This window comes from Giraffa tippelskirchi, chromosome 12 (assembly GCF_054371585.1).
Source record: "Giraffa tippelskirchi isolate mGirTip1 chromosome 12, T2T-mGirTip1v1.2.pri, whole genome shotgun sequence".
NCBI lineage: Eukaryota > Metazoa > Chordata > Mammalia > Artiodactyla > Giraffidae > Giraffa > Giraffa tippelskirchi.
Window position 1 is genome coordinate 97,467,258 of NC_137286.1, and position 14,537 is coordinate 97,481,794.

Here is a 14,537-nt window from a genome sequence, read left to right on the forward strand (position 1 = left end):
AACTCCAAGACCACTCAGGCAATCTTGTTGAACTGTGACCAATTAACCTAGCCAGTCCCTGGGTGGTACTAATGAGACCAAAATAATGGGTTACATTTCCATTTGAATCTAAACTTAGTATACAGTCAATGGTTAAAAGATTGCACCTACAGTCCCACCCAATTAGGGTCTGCTGTCTGCCAGGTGGATAACAGCAATGAAACAAGCAGATTAACACACAAAAAAAGAAAAGAAAAACATAAAATTGACACCTTAGCATATTTTATCCATAGGCTCAGAAACTCCAAAGAAACGAAAATGTGAAAAGTCACACTTTGATAAACATTAATCATTAAATCTCAACTCTTAAAAATCATGAAAATATACTACTCTATAAATAGTTGGAGTATTATTATATATAACATTACTTGACTTAGTGTCTGACAATTTTTTCTGGAACGTTCTTTCAATTTTGTAATGTTGGTAATGGAAAAACTATAATTTGATTTGCAGAAGGGAAAAACCACTGTCCTTAATGGGGTGAGAGGGAACAGGATTTCCTTACAGAGGAAGAAGTTTAACAAAACAGTACTAATACTAGACCACTTAAGGAAAAAAAGCTTATTCATGGTGATCCTGATACTGAATTGTATCAGGAGCACTTCAATTTTCTTCTAGATTTTAGAAAACCATTAACTGTACTTTTATAAAATGTTAAGAATTCTGATTTTATAAGACTAAAAAAATTAAAAATAACTTTCAACACCCTCAGTTATGTTCATCTCTTCACCTTTTCTCTTACTGGTGAACCAAAAATGCCCACATAAAGAGAACTCCAGAAATAACTCACTTAATTGGACTCTAATAAATTTTACCATTTCCCCTGGGCAAGCTTGAAAGGGCTTTAAAAAACATTAAGCAAATAAACACTCATGGAATTAAAAAAAAGATGTGGGGCGGAATTCTATAAGAAGAAATAAAGCTTATCTGACCATAGTTTGTAGTTAACATTAGGGGACACAACCATGGAAGGACTCCCTCATTCCCTCTGCATGGAAAGCTTTTCCACTCCTGCCCTTTTTATCCTGGGAAACAGTTACTTGTCCTTCAAGATGCAATCCAAAGTCATCCAACCAATGATATCTTTCCAGATTCCTCCAGGCAAAGGCAGTGGAACCATTAATAGCTCCAGAGCATTTTGTTAAAATTGTTGCCAATGGAATCTGTGTGTCTTTTCCTTCCTTTTCCTGTACTGAATGTTGAGTTACTGAAGGCAGAGACTGTAATTCCCTGTTATATTCCCAATGAGTATCTTGACTCTGGCAAAAGAATGCTAGGTTAGGATTACTCAGTAATTTATTTAATCATCATTTCAAATGTTCTGAGTGTGTAGGAGTATTTTTTTAAAGTATGCGCCTTGATGAGAGTTATAACCTCAAAATGGGCTGAGGCAAAGTGGAACTAAGGACACAAAGATAAAATTAAAAAAAAAACAAAAAAAAACAGTGGACTGAGAATCTAGGTGATAATTCAAATTCGGTGAAAAGCTGTGGGATCTGACCCAATTGTTCTTTCTTCACCTATCCAAGTGACAGAGTCAGACTATTCACCAGATCTGAAGACTCTATGACTCTGTGTGTGCATATACACACATACACACATCCATCCTCCCCTATGACTCCATGTATGTGTGTGTCTGTCAGGTTATTTACCAGATCTGAAGACTCTATGACTCTGTGTGTGTATATACACACATACGCACATCCATCCTCCCCTATGACTCCATGTATGTGTGTGTCTGTCAGGTTATTCACCAGATCTGAAGACTCTATGACTCGATGCGTGTGTGTGTGGGTACATACACACATACACACATCCATCCTCCCTTCTTCTCAAAAAATAAAAACTGCTATGTTAAAGCAAGAAGCAAACACAGAAATTAGGAGAATCAGAATACCCTGGAAAGAAAAGATTCATACCCAAGCCAGAAGTGACAAAAACAAGGAAACTATATCAAATGTGAAAAAAATCCTCATTCAAAGAAAGTTCACTAAGCAGCACAAAACTTCGAGATCTTATGTTAAGTACTCAGGATACCAAGGTGACAACGCTCTGATCTCAAGGGATTGAGTCTCTATGGCAGTCCAACAAGTGAAAACAAACAATTAAAATAGATCAGGCAATCTGAACTACTGTAAGTCTGAATTACCTACAAAGTGTGATGGGAGAGCACAGAATGGGAGAAAGCGCTTTTAGGGGGAGATCAAAGAAGGCATCACTTAAGGCGAGGATAAGAGTTAATTCTTGAAACATGAGCAGGAGTTCTTTAGACCAAAAAAAAAAAAGACAGGATTACTTGAGAAATGCAGTGATTGTTTAGCAAGTAACAGTCAAGACAGTATAACAAAAGAAACATTCTTCACTGATGACTCATAGTTCATAAGCTTTAAAAATAATGTAAATATTTAATTTAAATTCAAGGACTTTTAAAGGGTAATCAAGCTATAAAAAAATCATTACAGATGAAGTAAAATAATTCTATGACATTTTATAATAAAATACTGCCAATAGAGTTGCAAGCACTTCTCCTCTTTTAAAATACCAGACTTGGTTTAACCCTGAAAGACAATGACTATTTTTATTTCATTGAAGGGTTTACATTCTAGGTCAAGATAATAAGATAAGGCATATTTTATGCTAAATATAGTGCTTGGCATGTAAAGATTCAGTAAGTATCAGTTATCACTGTCATCATCATTATTAAAGCACAACTAACTTAGAACCTCTAACTTTGAGTCTAATTTCTGCAACTAAACAGATTTGCAACCTTGAACAAGCACCTTAATTTTTGTCACAGTTTAGTTATTATATTAAAGTACAGTTATTTCAAATATACTTATTTGAAAGGGCTTTATTTCAAAGGGCTTGTTAGAGGATTTTAAAAGCATAAGGTATGAAATCAAGCCCAATTTTATAAATGCCAATTCCCTTTCCCACACGTGAGAAGTTTTAAAATAACACTAGAAATACTTATATGCCATCTTTAAATCAGCTGTAGCTTATTTCTCTTAGAAAATGAAGTAGTTGCTAAAGAGGAAAATATCCAGACATTTACACTTCCATAAAATTTTCTATTAATCAGTGAACTGAAAAAAGGGAATCATAATTATTGGAAATGGTATCACCTAGACTCTATTATTAAACTCCTTCTATAATTAATTCATCTGTTTTATCCAAGCAAACATGGTTTATGTGGTGGTTCATCTAATTAACACTAAAACATAACACATTTACTTTTTCTATATAAAAATTCAATGCATACTATTATTTCTTTTTCATAGTAATATCTAAAATATCCACACTTTGCCTAGTGAAAAGTTGTACAAATGAAAGCTAGTTAACATTAGTAATAGTGTATAATCAGTTCCCCCAAACTCAAAAATTAAAAGTTCACAATGTAAGTCATTAGATCATTTTGTGTACATATCCAAATTGTCCTGCATTCATTTTATTTTCTGTGGACCGAGTCCTCTATGGGGAGCATTTTCTACCACAGAATCAGCTCACTGAAGCTGGCTGGACCCTCACCTTCCACCACTATCTCTTCATGTAATGCAGTGCTTTGGGATAATTTCTAAGTAGCTACGTTTTGTTCAAATAATGCAGAAGACTATAGTCTTTGAATCTGAAGGCCTGAGTCCGAGCTATGGAAACTAATACCTGGACACCTGACTAATATTTCATATTCCCTGCAGTCTTAGTTTCCACATTTGTAGAGAAGAAATTGCACCTGAAAAGGAAGTGCTTCTGAGGATGTTAACACAGCGCAATTCTGTAAGTACCCCGTAATCAGTTAAGAGCTATTAAAAGATATACTTACACTAATATTATTTTCTAAAACAACCAATCACAAAATATTTTCTAGTCCCCCACCTTGCCTCAAGGTTTGTTACTGAAGAAATTTTCCAAATATTTAAGCTAATACTCCAAGAAGGAGGTTATTATTTACCCAAGATCACCCTTCATGCCCTAGTACTCATCCACATGTGACATTCAGCTATGTCAAGAAAGAAAGAGATAGCAGGGATTCTAGGCAAAGGAAGCTGACTGTGTTCCTTCATCCTATTAGTTCCCCAGTTTTTCATTATGACAAAAACCCCAGATACTGTTAAAGACTATGCAGGATTCAGGACAAACTCCTATGTTTCATTAGGAGATCATGATCTGTGGACACTTGAGATCCCTTCTCTGACAGGTTCACCAGCTCGGGTACTTCAAGCTAAAACAGAACTCGGTTTTAGTTACATCATTATTTTCTTTCTATGATCAGATGATCATCAGGCTCAAGATAATAAAAATAACAACAGTAAGTACTACACAAAGTTAACTTTGTACCAAGCACATTACACATATTAATTCATTTAATCTGTGCAATAATCTTATGAGGTAACCACTTTATACATAAGGAAACTGAGGTAAGTAAACTTTTAATGGCAGTATAATATTTCATAACACAGACTTAAAATTACTTAACCTTTTCCCATTGTTGAACATATACTTACTGCAGATATTTTTTTATATCATTAAATTTCATTTAACCCTCATACTTGTCAACAGGTAATTTTTCCTTAATCTAAAGAATGAAGGATTAAGGAGACAAAATAATTGTACACAGAAAATTATAAGACATTGATGAAAGAAATCAAAGATGACATAAACAGATGGAAAGATATTCCATATTCCTGAGAAGGAAGAATCAGTATTGTGAAAATGACTACACTACCAAATGCAACCTACAGATTCAATGTGATCCCTATCAAATTACCAATGGTATTTTTCACAGAACTAGAACAAAAGATTTCACAATTCATATGGAAACACAGAAGACACTGAATAACCAAAGCAGTCTTGAGAAAGAAGAATGCAGCTGGAGGAATCTACCTTCCTGACTTCAGATTATACTACAAAGCTACAGTCATCAAGACAGTATGGTACTGGCACAAAAACAGAAATATAGACCAATGGAACAAGATAGAAAGCCCAGAAATAAACCCATGCATCTATGGGTACCTTATTTTTGACAAAGGAGGCAAGAATATATAAATGGGGGCAAAGACAGCCTTTTCAATAAATGGTGCTGGGAAAACTGGCCAGCTACATGTAAAAGAATGAAATTAGAACACTTCCTAACACCATACACAAAGATAAACTCAAAATGGATTAAAGACCTAAATGTAAGACCAGAAATTATAAAACTCTTAGGGGAAAACATAAGCAGAACACTCGATGACATAAATCAAAGCAAGATCCTCTATGACTCACTTCCTAGAGTAATGGAAATAAAAACAAAAGTACACAAGTGGGACCTGATTAAACTTAGCTTTTGCACAGGAAAGGAAACTATAAGCAAGGTGAAAAGACAACCCTCAGAATGGGAGAAAATAATAGCAAATGAAACAACTGACAATTTCCAAAATATATATAAGCATCTCATACAACTCAATACCAGAAAAACAAACAACCCAACCAAAAAGTGGGAAAAAGACCTAAACAGACATTTCTCCAAAGAAGACATACAGATGGCTAACAAACACATGAAAATATGCTCAACATTGCTCATTATTAGAGAAATGCAAATCAAAACTACAACGAGATATCACCTCACACCAGTCAGAATGACCATAAACAAAAAGTCTACAAACAATAAATGCTGGAGGGGTGTGGAGAAAATGGAACACTTTTGCACTGTTGGTGGGAATGTAAACTGATACAGCCACTATGGAAGACGATATGGAGATTCCTTTAAAAACTAGGAATAAAACCACCATATGACCCAGCAATTCCACTCCCAGGCATATACTCTGAGGAAACCAAATTTGAAAAAGAGACATGTATCCCACTGTTCATTGCAGCACTATATACAATAGCTGGAACATGGAAGCAACTTAGATGTCCACTGACTGATGAATGGATAAAGAAATTATGGTACATATACATGATGGAATATTATTCAGCCATAAAATGTAATGCATTTGAGTCAGTTCCAGTGTGGTGCATGAACCTAGAACCTATTATACAGAGTGAAGTAAGTCAGAAAGAGAAAGATAAATATTGTATACTAATGCATATATACAGAATCTAGAAAAATGGTACTGCAGAATTTATTTGCAGGCTAGCAATGGAGAAACAGACTTAAGAGAATAGACTTATGGACATGGGGAGAGGGGAAGAGAGGGTGAGATGTATGGAGAGAGTAACATGGAAACTTACATTACCATATGTAAAATAGAGAGCCAACAGGAATTTTCTGTATGTCTCAGGAAATACAAACAGGGGCTCTGCATCAACCTAGAGGGGTGGGATAGGGAGAGAGATGGGAGGGAGGTTCAAAAGGGAGGGGATATATGCATACCTATGGCTGATTCATGTTGAGGTTTGAGAGAAAACAACAAAATTCTGTAAAGCAATTATCCTTCAATTAAAAAATAAATTAATTAAAAAAGAATGAAGGATTAATGAAAAGAACTTCTTAAATTTCTTGATGCGTATCGGGAAAATTTCATTAAGAACAGCTGTAACATTTTACAGACCCTATAACATCATTTAAGATTATTTTAGCACGCTGATGAAGACTGGTAATTTTCCTTTTAATCATTCCTTTTTCATGGTATCTCAGTATTATCTTATGTTCTTATTTAGTGAAGATGAATTATTAAAATAATTTGCAATATCTTTTTTTTCTTGAAATTTATCAAGCCCTTTGCCAAATTAATATTTTTCTTAAGATTTGCCTGATGATATCTAATACCTAAAGTTTTTTCTTTTAATTTTAATTCTAAGTATTAGTTAGAAATCACTGGGATGCAGCAAAGAGAAACCTGATTCAAAATAGCTTAAGCAAAACAAGAAATGTATTGGTCTAATGAACTGAAAAGCCTGGTAATATAAGTGACTTGAAAGGCTCCAAAGATGTCATCAGTAATCTCTCTCTTGGTTCTTGGAACCTGTTTGATAGCACCATCCTCAAGCATCCTCTGCCTTCATGGTGGCAGCATGCCAGTCAAGTCTAGACTTACATTCTAACATCTTAGCAACTCCAGTAGTGAGCATCTTCTTCTTTCTCCAGCAGAAGGAAAGGAGTTACAAAGCTTTCGCAGATGTGCAGATAGATATTTAATCATTATGTTATTGATGGGCCAAGTATAGTCTCTGTTTCTAGTCCAGGAAAGCAGAAAGGAGTCCAGGGAAAGCTCAAAGCATGCAAACCAAACATCAAGAGAAGAGAAGACTCTCAAAGGAGTATCAAAAATTTAGAAGGAATGGATGCTATGCAGTCAAAATCAACAGAAATCTGTAACATTCTAGCCCTTGGATCCCCAATCACCTATACCTTCATTTCTTTCCATATATATATAACTTCTTAAAGTATCCATGTTTAACAATATTACTATCTCAATCATAACAGAAAACTCACCCATTGCTTCATCATGGGTGGGAAGGCAGGAAGGAAAACAAAGATAATGCCAAGTTACTGGATTCAAAAACAAGTCTGAAATGTTTGTATTGTGAATATTATTTTCGAGCAGGTCCAAACATGATTTTTTTTGGTGGTACCTCACAATCTCACAATATATATCTATATAATAAATGTAACTATCCCCCATGTAATTAATATACAAAGGTAAAAGAAAAAATAAATGATCATAATGCCCACTTAGAAGAGTGTAAAGTGTAAATATGGAGGAGATAATCAAGAGGCCATGACTGTCAGCTGACCCATGAGCTGGATCTGGGCCATCAGAGGCTCCTTATCCCTTCCCCTGTCCTTCAAATGTACACTCTGCCTACTCTTCCCACATTGAGAAACAGCCTTGAGAGCAAGGTGATGCTGAAACCATCTGGATGGTACAAATGACTGAACTCAGTTAAGGCCTCTGTAGTTTAAAGATTGTGATAGGCAGGTGTGGACACCACTCACCTTGTGGCTGCCAAAGATAAGCCTTACACAATCTCCTGCTTAATAAACCTGCCAGTGACCGATCTGCAGTGGTCTCCCTCTTTTCTTTGGTATCTCCTTGCCCTCTGTGCAATGTGAATCAGTTCACAAACCAACAGTAAACATATCATGGTTATTAATTCAAACCAACAGATCATATACTACTGATCAGAGTAGGAAGAATTGCCTGTCGTAGCAATGGAGTCTCTTGGTCAACCAATCTGGATGCATCACCATCATCATGGTGGTGATGCACCACCACCTCAGAAGACCTCACTTGTCCATTATCCTCTATGGCCTCAGATCTTCCTTCTAGCAGCTGTACTGTTTCAGTAGCCCACTTCCTCTTACTGAGGATGAGAATTGCCTTAGAAGTAAAAAAGGATACAAGACTTTGTTTACCAGGCTTGAGGTTATCCTGGAAATAGTGCCCCTAAAAGCTCAATAAGCTTTTGGTCAATTTACTTCAGTCAACTGGTTGAACTAGCAACCAAAGCCAGAGATCTTGTCAAGTTACCAAACTACCTTTTTAGTTTCATAGCAATACTGAGTCTCATAGCAATAGGCCTTCACATTACTTACCTATTAAAACCCTTTGTTTAATGATCTTCCTTGAAGCAATGTGAAATAATATGCTGGAAGAGGAGGCACAGGTACTCTATCATTTGTCCCCTGGTTGGATCCTCTTTCAAAACTCTTTAGTAACTGGACTGTTACTTTGGTCAGGAGACTGGGACTATAATGCATGAGGTGCTTGAGAAAAGTTGTAAACTAGAACTTAGCCTGAGTTTAATTTAAACTCCTGTATTTCCTCTTACTAATTTTAGTATACGGTTAAAAAAAAAAAAATCAGAGTTTCCAACCTTCAAGGTTCTTGATTTTCTGATCCTCTTAGATGGCAGCTACAGGCAGAAAAGGCCTCTCTTACTTGGAAAGACAATCTCTTCTTCCCTCTCTACTTCCAAGCATGCCAGCTTGGACCAAAGAAGATTCCTTTCTTATGAGGCAAAAACTGGCCAAAATACTCGAGCATCCCTAAAGTTCCAGCCTCAGTAGCTCCATGGCCAAAGACAACCCAGGTAACAATCGAAAGAGTTGTTTCACAATTCCTTAAAAGGAATTGCTGGGGGAAAGCAGTCCTCACTGCCTTGCACTCCATTTCAACATTCAGGATCTGTTCCCACAATGTCCCATTTCCAGTTACTAATGTCTACGCTAGCAAGGAATATTTCCAAGTAACAAAAATGCAATTTAGGCTGACTTGAAAGTAATAACAATAAAAATAATAAACTTTACAAGAGAGACGTAAATGATTAGAAGACGATCACCACAGACAAAGAACTCCAGGTGCTCAAGCAGCATCAAGATATAGGTCTCTGGGGACTTCACTGGTGGTCCAGTGGTTAAGAATCCACCTTCCAATGCAGGGGACAAAGGTTTGACCCCTGGCAGGGGAACTAAGAGCCTACATGCCCTGGGGTATCTAAGCCCAGGGCTCTGCAACTACTGAGCCTGCATGCCACCACTAGAGAGAAACAAAGATCCTGGAAGCTGCAACTAAGACCTGACACAGCCAAAAATAAATAAATATATTATAATTTATTATAAATATAAATATTTATATATATAATATAAATATAATTAATATTTGTTATATATAATATAAATATTCTTACTATAAATATTATAAATAAATATATAAATATATATATTTCTCTCTCTTGGCTTCATATTTGGTCAAATTCTAACATAGGTCAATTCTAACACTTGGTCAAATCCCACAGCTACAGGATGAGTCTACCAATTCAACAATCCCAAAAGGAAGAATTTCATTCAAGTCCTGTGACTGATCCTGTGGTTCCCCTCAGATTAAATGCTCACCTAGGAACCAGTCATGGTGATTCTGGACATGTCTGGGTTATACACCAGCCCATGTGAACCCATCTGAACCAGCTGAACTAAGAATGGAGGATGAGTGGTTCATTTAAGGAAAGTGAGGTACTATTACTAAAAAGAAGAAATGTATGCAAGATAGACAAAAAAAGAAATGTCCACTATTCCTGGTAACATGACAAATAGTAACAATATCTTTAATTTCTATCCAATGCCACATATATATATTTATAAATATATATTATTTGCTTAAAATAACGTGTTCTTAGTTATGTGTGTATATATCTGACAATATATACCGAAAAACAATTAACAGATTCTTATTTATTCTAAGCCATCAGTTCAAAATAATATTTACTTATATAGTAATACCCTACATAGAAAACATTCATATATAGTCAACAAATATTTCTAATTGTAAGAACAGGAAATACATTAACTCTATACAAGTCATTTATTTCAAGATCTTGGATCTGGACCCTACCACTGAACAGAATTTCAGAAATTTGCCCTCTACTGCCTAATAATGGTGTCCTGTACGTTCTCAAAATTCACTTAACTTATCCAAGAGCCAGAAATACAAAAAAAAAAAGTATACATAATATAGCCTTCTGCTCTCACAGAGTTCACAGCATAGGAAATGAAACATGTATAAATAACTAGAGACTAAATACCATACACAAAACTAGAAAATGATGGTTATATCTTTGTATAATAAGGAGATATGCTGACAATGCACAAAATATCACAGGTAGAGGCAATAAATGAAAAAAACCTATGAAACTGATGCAAAGTCCTTTTAAAGTAAATAATCAAAAATGTGGATATCTAAATTTTACAATACTGCCACATCAGTGGTCCAAAATGGAAGCTGAGTTTGCTGGAACCAATAAATTTGACACTGTATTTGGAGAATGAACAGCAAAAGATGAAGGAACCTTGAGATACATTACTCACAAAGTATTTGCCAAAACCTGACTAGTAATATAAAAAATACTTATTTAAAATTACTATAACTTGATCACAAACTCATAGAACAAATGCTACTTAGTGGTTAGTTGTATTAATATGACTAAATTAATACTTTAAAGGAAAACCTCAGAACTCCTCAGGATATTGAAATTCCCAATATTTACATACACACTCAATTTAGTTTTCAATACCTAATAGTAAGAATAAAATATAATTCAAATTAATGTGAAAGGACTTACGAATGAACATAAAATGAAGGAAATTCTATTTTAATATAAATAAATGTGGTTCTGTTGATATTAAGGACTTCCATGACTCAAAAATCCAACTACATATTTTTAAAAGAAATTTAGTTCAAAAGCAGAACACATCTTTTGTTCGTGAAATTATAAATATCTTTAAAATATAGATTATTCTGATTATGAAGCTGCAGAAGAAAAAAACTCAAAGGAAGAAAAGTCATTGTCACATTCAAGTACAGAAGGGAAAACCTTTTAAATTTCTTTTTAACAATAATATCACAATCCATATACCAAGAGTAGAGAGGAACTTAGCACATAAAATCCCCTCAAAGTATCTTGTTATACTTTTAATACAATATACAATATACCACTTAGAATGTAAAAAAAAAAATTATCAAAGGAAATGTTTTCTACCATTAAAGATATACTAGTATATTGCATGATTTGTGAAAAAAACAAATGTTATAGATTTATACTACCTAAGACAGCAATTTCAAAAAATTAACCTATTGTGAATTAAGCAAACATTAATGTTGTATTTTATCTGTTCTAAAAATGTTTATTTTAAAATCTATGATAAGATACTTTCATGTTATAAACAAAGAACATGTTATGTATACACAGAATTTACTTCAAGGAAGTAAAAACTTTATATAAACATATATTGTGTTTACAAAGTAAGCAACAGATTAAGTAGTATGCCTAGTATGCCTGTTTTATAATTGAAACAACCAACAAAATTCCTTTTCTATAGCTAAATGCTCTTATTCTGTCACATTAAATAATACCTCCCAAAGCCAAACTTTGCCGATGATCAGTTTTTTCCATTGGTAAAGCTGTAATGCAAAATCATCAACAATATACTCTCATTGTAATTTATTTACAAATAACTTACTCATATCCCGGATCCTATCCATCTCATATTTGAATGTTTCAAGTGAACTATAATATCATCATACAAATACATTCATCTACAATGGAAATTATTCATTTTATTTCTCATTCCATTGGTGATTCTTCAACAAATTCCCATAATCCACCTAACAGTGGAAACGGATCTCTATCTCTGGCCAAAAAAGGACCCAAAATTACAACCATGGCTGTATTGGCTGTATTAAACTAGTCTTATCTTTTAGTGTATACTTCAATTTTGCTCTGTAAAACTTTTTAATTCTTTGGGTAAGATATGTGAGAAACCTAAAAACCAAGTATTAGTAGTTCCACCATATAAAGAAAAAGAATATATGCAGGAAAAAAATATTTTGACAAAGGTGGCTGAGACAGGGTTTTAAGGCAGGAACTGTTTTGTTTTCAAGTTTCATTAGTTCTTCCTTTCTTTTCTGTCATGGAAAGCACTGTGATACATATTTCATTATTCCCAACTACATTTTAATTTAATGGATCAAAAACTAAAACAAAAAACAGAAAACTCATTTTAAGAGATATTAGAGGCTTCCAACCTTTAGCAGGTCACAGAGAGCCCTAAATCAATTTTACTGATATACTCATTAAGTAAATAGAATTAAGTTTTGATTACATATTTAGACGCTTATGATCTCCAAATATTTTCTCAATCAACATAAATTTTCAAATGACGCTTTCATCATGAGTATATGGGAAAGATAAAGCACTAAACCTTCCATTCAAGAAATATTACACTGCAAATGACTAATGTGCATTCCACAATCAATATACTTAACAACTTAATAGTAAATAGATGCTTTTGTCATTCTTTTCCCCAAAAGTTTCCATCTATTGTACTCTTTTAAGTATGTACAAAGAAATTTTAAACCTGACTTTTTAATGCCAAAAACCAATGCAGTTACATCTTAAGTGAATTTGGGGATGTACCATGTCAGTATTACCCTATTTCTGGTTACTCTAATTAAGCTTACCAGTAAAGTTAATCTTTAATAATGTTTGCATATGGATACTTCATGCCAGATTTTCAGTGCACTGAAGACAGTTAAAATTATTTTTTACCTCAACAGAAATATTTCACTTCCTTTCTTAACCTACCGTATATCTATAGAACCCTATCTGTTAAGAAGTGATCCAGCATACATTGCTACTGCTGCAGAGTCCAAACTGGTTACACATTCAAATCAGTTTCCAGCTTGTGACAGTCTCTACTGCCTCACAGGAAGAAATGTATTAGGTAAGCATATAAATACTTCTTAAAATAACATAAATTCACATCATCTAAGGTAAAAGTGGTATTAGAAAACTGTTAAAAAAACAAAAAACTTTAAATGCTTTCTTTTAAACTTACAGAAAAACAGTACCTGCTAACCTACTAACATATTTTGAGATTTCATCTCTTTAAAAAAAAAAAAAGGCAAGTACTGACCTCCTATTGGCTGCTGGTTAAAATTAAAATGTCCAAGAAAACAGTATTTCTATTATTGTTTTGAAAAGAATTTGGTTATACCAAGGAAGTGACAGTCCCCCAAACTTACACTGACTTTTTTGTGGTGATTTTGTTTGAAGGGTACACAGAAGTACAAAGTAATATTTGGTACTTAAACAGTAATAAATATAACAAAGAAAAGTCAGATATTTTCCTATATTTCACTTGACACCCCAGCAAGAAAAAACAAAAGAAAAAAAAAAAAAACAACAGCTTTAACTTTTCTGTGCATTTAAGAGGTACATATACCATAGACATTATCTAATCCCTGTCTCAGGGCACCACTGCTGCAGCTGCAGCTTTCTTTCCGTTTCCCAAGAGATCAAATAAAAATAATTGCTTAGCTGAAAATTCTGACTGCATGGGTGTTATCAAATCTCCTTACAAGCATATTTTTATATTCCTGTGACTCCACATCAAATACAATAGTCAACTGATTGCTCCTGATTTAAGCTTTGCCTTCCAAAACCCAACCGGACATTTTGTCAAAGGCTAAATATTGCAGAGGAAACTGTTTAAAAAGCTGTGCTGCAGCAAAAACTGCATTTACAAGGCATTTAAAAAAAATGAACTAATCTTAAACGAACTAGTCTTATTATACGAAATCTATGATTCTCCCCTCTTTAGTTCTTCCCCATGTCTTCCCCTGACATCTTGAAGATTCTTCGCCTCTCCGTAGATAGATATCTCAAAACATTAAGTCATACACAGTTCTGCAGTAACTCTTTCTTATCTTGTAAGAAACCAAAACCTAGGACTGAATTTAACACCTTTCCTCTCGTCTTTAGCCACATGCCACGCTCTCTGAAGGCAACCATAGAAACCAACCTGTATGATTAGGTGCCCCCACATTTTAACACCTCATGTGCATAAAAAAATGACTACGAGGTCAGTGTATTCAGGGCCATATTACAAAGAAAGAAAGGCTACCTAAAAAGAGATGGGGGGGGGGAGGGTGGCGGCTGAGGAGGAGAAACAGCCACAACACTCTCCAGCACAGTCTGGGAATATATTTAAAGGTAGATGCAAAACTGCATCATTTTCC

General features: G+C 34.4%; 1 protein-coding gene across 4 annotated transcripts in view; it reads right to left on the minus strand.

The window, feature by feature from the left end:
- The window catches only part of NBEA (neurobeachin), a 650,396-nt gene that overhangs the window by 634,794 nt on the left and 1,065 nt on the right, over nucleotides 1-14,537 (minus strand). The gene's annotated exons all lie outside the window — the stretch shown is intronic.